The sequence below is a fragment of the Furipterus horrens genome, unplaced genomic scaffold (genome assembly GCF_987537825.1).
Source record: "Furipterus horrens unplaced genomic scaffold, mFurHor1.1.pri manual_scaffold_5, whole genome shotgun sequence".
In the NCBI taxonomy this organism is placed as follows: domain Eukaryota; kingdom Metazoa; phylum Chordata; class Mammalia; order Chiroptera; family Furipteridae; genus Furipterus; species Furipterus horrens.
In genome coordinates, this window is record NW_028327175.1 from 69139292 (window position 1) to 69145375 (window position 6084).

Sequence of the window (6084 nt, forward strand, 5' to 3'; positions counted from 1 at the left end):
AAAAAAAAGAGTTACTTACAAATGAGTTCCCATAAGACTGTCAGTTGATTTCTCAAAAGAAAATTTGCAGGCAAGAAGGGACTGGCAAGAAGTATTCAAAGTGATGAAAAGCAAGGACCTACAACCGAGATTACACTATTCAGCAAAGCTATCATTTAGAATGGAAGGGCAGATAAAGTGCTTTGCAGACAAGATAAAGCTAAAGGAGTCTATGATCTCCAAGCCATTTAAAGGGACTTATTTTAGAAAAAGAAGATCAAAGTTATGAATATTTCGTTTCGGCAGCCGTCCGTCTCGAGAGACGATGGTGTAGCTTCTTAAGAGTCTATCTGCACCGCCGAGAATGGTTGTGCAGTCTGACTCGGGAGTGACACGGTATCTGTCTCCTCCCGTGTTGAATCGACATCTTGCGATGACGCTGGAGTGTCCTCTCCAGTGAAGCTGAAGCTACAGAGCCTGGGCAGGGTGATATGGAGGGTCTGCTGTTGCCCATGCAGCAGACCCCCCCTCTCTTCGCAGCTGAAGGGTCCAAGGGAAAGACGGAGTCAATACAGCTTGGCTTCAGGTGCGCCGCAGGAGTTGCCGGTGTCGACTACAACGTCAAACCGCCTTAGGGACTCCGGCTCCGGATTTTCTGTCGGGGTTTACTCCCTTAGCCTTTCCCCTGAAGAGGTATGCCGCAAGGCAGCGGAGGTTTTTTGGAGTCAGAGTTTTCCTTCTCTGATGTGCCCTGACTGGAAGATCGAACCAGCGACACTTAGCTCGCAGGCTGATGCTCAATCCACTGAGCCAAACCAGCCAGGGTGGAGTTATGAATATTAAAATGGCAACAAATTCACAATGACCAACAATTGAATCTGAAAAACAAACTGAGCAAATAAGCAGAACAGAAACAGAATCATAAATATGGAAATAAACTGGATGGTTACCAGTTGCAAGGAGGAAGGTGGAGAATGGGGGGAAAGGTGCAGGAATTAAGAAGCACCAATTGGTAGGTACAGAATAGGCAGGGGGATGTTAAGAACAATATAGGAAATGAAGTTGCCAAAGAACTTATACATATGACCCACAGACATGAACTGAGTGGGGGGGCAGGGATTGCCAGAGGGAATGGGGGTACTGGGTGGAGGCAGGGCAAAGGAAAAAGAAATTGGGACAACTGTAATAGCATAATCAATAAAATGTATTTTTTTAAATATGCATTTTTGGTCAATAAATAAATATTCAGTTAAAAAAAGAAGATATAAATTAGTGTTATAAAATATAACCCAAATTTGGAAATGCTAAATGTGGGAAAAAATCTTAAGCTTTTAAATCGCTAAACTCATCAGGAGTGCTTTAGTTGGTAGCTATATTTCAAAGTCTATATTGAAATTTTATGTAATAGTCATTTGTTTACTTCTAGAAAATATGCAAAATGATTTTAATATCTATACTTTTATAGCTTGAAAAAGCTTAAGAAATATTGAGACCAGCTTGAATTGAACAACAAATGTCTAAGGGTTGCTGTTAAATATCCTCCATATAATATCAATTTCAGCTAAACATGTATATAGAAAGAACTATTCACTAAAGTAACCTATTGAGGGTAATTCTTGTAACTCTCTTTAACAAATGAGTCAGTAAAGCAGATAAACAACATGATGGTACAAATGACCTCATCAATTAAGGGATATTAAACTTTGTGCCTTTAGTCAATGGCCCATGTTTGCTTACCTGTCCTGGTAAATTATTCTTGCTTCTTTACTGATTGAGAGTAGTTACTTTTTCTAAGTTCCTAATATGCTGCCTCCTGTAATTATATAGTCAAGCATTATATATTCTACACAAATAATAAGATCAGAAGGTTTAAGGCTAAAAATAACTGTAATCTCCTGCTTAAAAAAAAATTCCAAAATGTGGATGCTATAAGTACTACTTTTCTCAATGATTACAGGCCTTTTATTTAACTCTGTTTTTTGACTTCCCATGACTCTGTTTAGTTTATTGAGATTAGAACTCTAACTGCTAGCTAAATAAAATGCTAAATAATTTTAAAACCTAGAGAGAAATGGGGCTGGGAGGCAACGAACATAAGGGAAGCATCATGTATAGTGAATAAAACATAGACTTTGGATCCAGCTCTTCTGCTTAGTTATTACATGATCTCGGGTAAGTCTTTTACACATCTTGAACAGTAGGTCTTCATTTATAAAATGAGGATAATAAACTATTTGAAAGATTATTGTGAGGATTAGAATAAACTAAAAGTGTTTAGCATAGTTCCTACCATATAGTAGATAATTACTTATCAACTTATTAGAATCATAAACTTTTATATTAAAAAGTATCTACTATGTGTAGCCCTCTACAAGTTAGACCCTCAACCAATGGGTAGAAGTCAAGTAAATTGAAGGGGAAAATTTATTAGTAGATGTTCTCACAAAAGACTATAGAGAAAGGGTGACAGTTGAGATTATCCTTAATGAACTGATAGAATTTGAACAAGTAATAATGTTTGCAAGAAGCAAACAGCCTAAATCGATGTTTGCTGTAAGCCACAATAGAGATAGAAAGAAAGCTAAAAGCTGTCATAGGTAGGACGACGGCCATGTCCAGCAGGAAGCAGCTACAGGAGCATGAGACCTTCGCCCATTGTCCTTTATAAGATTATAAAGGGTCTAAGTCTGAGAAGGGGGGAACTGTTACAGAAACAGGGGAGTTCAAAAACAAACCCCAGAGTTTGCAGCTGGGAGATAGGGAAAAGGAAGCAGCTTTCATGATGCATTTGCCTGCCTGGAGCTAGTGGCTGGAAACATTGTTGCAAAGATCCACTTTACTTCCAAGGCTCAGGTCTAGGAGGGGTCTTGGACTGTGGGCTGGTACGGAAGAAGGAGACAGAGCCTACGTAGGGTTCTGTGAATGGTAAGAACTGTTTGCAACATCCACTGCATGAGAGGATGCAGTGAGGGAGAGAGAGGAGGCAGGGAGGAAGAGAGAAGCAGCTGCGGATTTTGGGGCTGGCTCTGGCTCTAGGAGCCTCTCTCTCGGGCTCTCTCTCTGGCCCTCACTATCTGGCTCTCACTCTGGTGGGATCCCTCCATGTGGCGTGGAGGGGCAGGGGTCTCCAGGCTGCTTTAAGGAGGCTGAGAATGCAGGAGGTTCTGCATTGAGAGCTGGAGGGCACCACAGCACAGAAAGGACCTCCCCAATCAGAACTGAGTGATTGGCAGATACTGGTAAAGCTGAACTGTGTCTAGGAAGTAGGGAAATGGTGTCTCTGACTTTGTAAGACTGGCCAGGTCTGGGGTGGGGGTTGGGGAGGAGGCAGGACTATGTGTAAATAAACAAGTCTTTTTCTTTTCACCAAACTCTGGTATTCAGAGTTATAATTCTGGCGGCGGGCAATCGGGTCCCTAACTAAACAGCCCGTGGGTTCTGTTTCAATCAGAGCAGCCCAGGGGTTCTGTTACAATTTCTAGACAACCTACTCTGAAAGGGAAGGAGCTGGAATAAAAGATAAAAATAGATGCCCTGGCTGGAATGGTTCAGTTGGTTGCATCATCATCCTGTAGACTGAAGAGCATGGGTTTGATTCCTCGTCAGAGCACATACCCAGGTGGTGGGTTTGATCCCATTTGGAGTATGTACATGAAGGCAACCAATTGATGTTTCTCTCTGACATTGATGTTTCTCTCTCTGTCTCCCCCTTCCTCTCTCTCTGGAAGCAATGAAAATAATGTCCTTAAGTGAGGATAAAAAAAAAAAAATTAAGATAAACAATATGTAGATGTCCAGGCCTCGCTGCCTAACTGACATCTTTGCAGAAAGAGAGGGCACAACACATGGCTGAATGAACAGATAGATAATGAAGACCTTTAGAAATGTATTTCTGTTAGAGATAGTGCACTTTAAAAGTAAATTTGGGTACAAAGCCATTCAGATGATTGTTACATTACATGTTAAAGTTTTAAAAAGTAAAACACTTAAAAATAAACATGCATTATTTAAAAACTTTTCACTATTGTTAAAATGCTAAAGATGATTTTATTCAAGACTATTGTAATAGGGGCCAGAAATTGTACCTAATTCCAAATACAACAAAGATCAATGGAGATTTATAGCCAAAGAGCAGGTTGAGGGTGATAGTGGGTGGAAAGTTACTAAGAGGAGACATCAAGAGTAGGGGGATTCTTGACAACAGAATTCTTGTTAAAGACACGACAAGGACATATATATCAAAGGTGGGGATGAGGAACTTAATCAAGATACTAAGAGTGATGAAATACCAAGGGTTGGCGATAATGATGACTTAGCAGAGTTCTTTGCTAAGACTGGCTTAGATACAGTATTCCCTCACTTATTGCAGGTGTTACGTTTTAGATGCCCCCCACCCCCGCGATAGGTGAAAATCTGCAAAGTAGGAACCTTACATTTATTTTAGTATTTATATATATTTTAAGGCTTTATAAACCTTTCCCACACACTTATAAATCGTTCCCAGTCCCTTTTTAACCTTTTCCACACTTTTATAAACACTACTTATGTTCCTAAACATATTCTACACTCTTAAACCTATGTTACTTTAACAATATATGTATACAGTACCGCAAAATCCTACAATAGAGCGAAAAATCCGTGATAAATAATTAAATATAATACTTTAAAAAAACCCGCCATAGAGTGAGGCCACGTTAAGTGAACCACAATATAGAGGGGGACTGCTGTAGTTGAAAAGAAGGCTCAGAAGAGCTTATCTACAGTTTGGTCAAGTAGAGTATCTTTGTCAGTATGCAAATTTTATTATTTGCTTCTGCACTGTTGATAACATATGACTATATTACTTGAAATAAATCTATTTCAATATTATAAGCAATTATGAAAATAATTTCTTTATAAGTTTGAAAATAGCATGTCTCATTGATGTATTAAAGCTCATCAGCCAATACTTCCAGGACTTCTCTGCAAGTCTAACTGCAAGAGGGAATGAATACCAAAGGAGAAATTTAGGGGAAAGGTACAAAAAAGTGGTTGGGAGGCTAGAGCTAATCATGGGATGGCCTTGGCAAACATTGACCAGAATTTATAACTTAGGCCAGTCTCTGTCACAGTCAGTAATTTTATTTTCAGAACTCATAAGACTCTGGACAATTACTGTTGGATCAATTTGATTACAGAATTATCATAGAACACATAGGTCCAAAGAAATTGATGTTAAGAGAGTTTGACTTTAGGAGACCAACCAATATAGATAGACTGTAATCACAGTTTGGTTAATAAGATTTATCTGACCTGCCAGTGAATTTTTCAAGTTGTGATTTCTGTCTACATTCCTAGCTCCTCCTGACAACTACTCACGGGGACTTCCTTCCTTTCCCCTGTCCTTTATCAGAGGAACTGTGTAAAAAGATTTAATTTGCTGCCATCTAGTGGGCATATACTTTCATTTTTTATATTAAATTTGAAAGATATAAAATAGACCTCACATGCTGTTACTTTATTACATACCTCTCCTTTCAGGAAAATATTTTTAATTACTTTCAACCACAGAATTCTTTAATGTTCCTAATCCTGCTCCCAGTACTCTATGAGAGTTGAATTGGAGTTACTGATTATAATCAGGGTGCAACAGTACATTTTTGTTTATATTGTGCTAACTTTTATAACAGTGCATAATGTACTTGTAAATTTAAAGCATTTGTTTAATGTTAAACTCTTGCCCTGGCTAGTGTGGCTCAGTGGATTGAGCACTGGCCTCAAACCAAAAGTTCACAGGTTCGATTCCTGGGGGTGGGGGCCACACTTGGGTTGTGGGCCAGGTCCCTGGTTAGGGATGTGCAAGAGGCAATCGATGGGTATTTCTCTCACACATCAATATTTAGTTCCCTTTCTTTCTCCCTCCCTTCTCCTCTCTCTAAAAAATAAATAAAATTTAAAAATTTTGAACTCTTTTAATCAGAATTTTTTTTAATTGTGTTAATAAGGAATACCTAATTTGCAAAATTTTAAGCTAGTGATTGGTTATATTCAAATTGATAATGAATGGGACCAAACCAGCCCACAATTAAGTTTTAGGAGATTGACTGACAGTTTCTATAGGAAGTA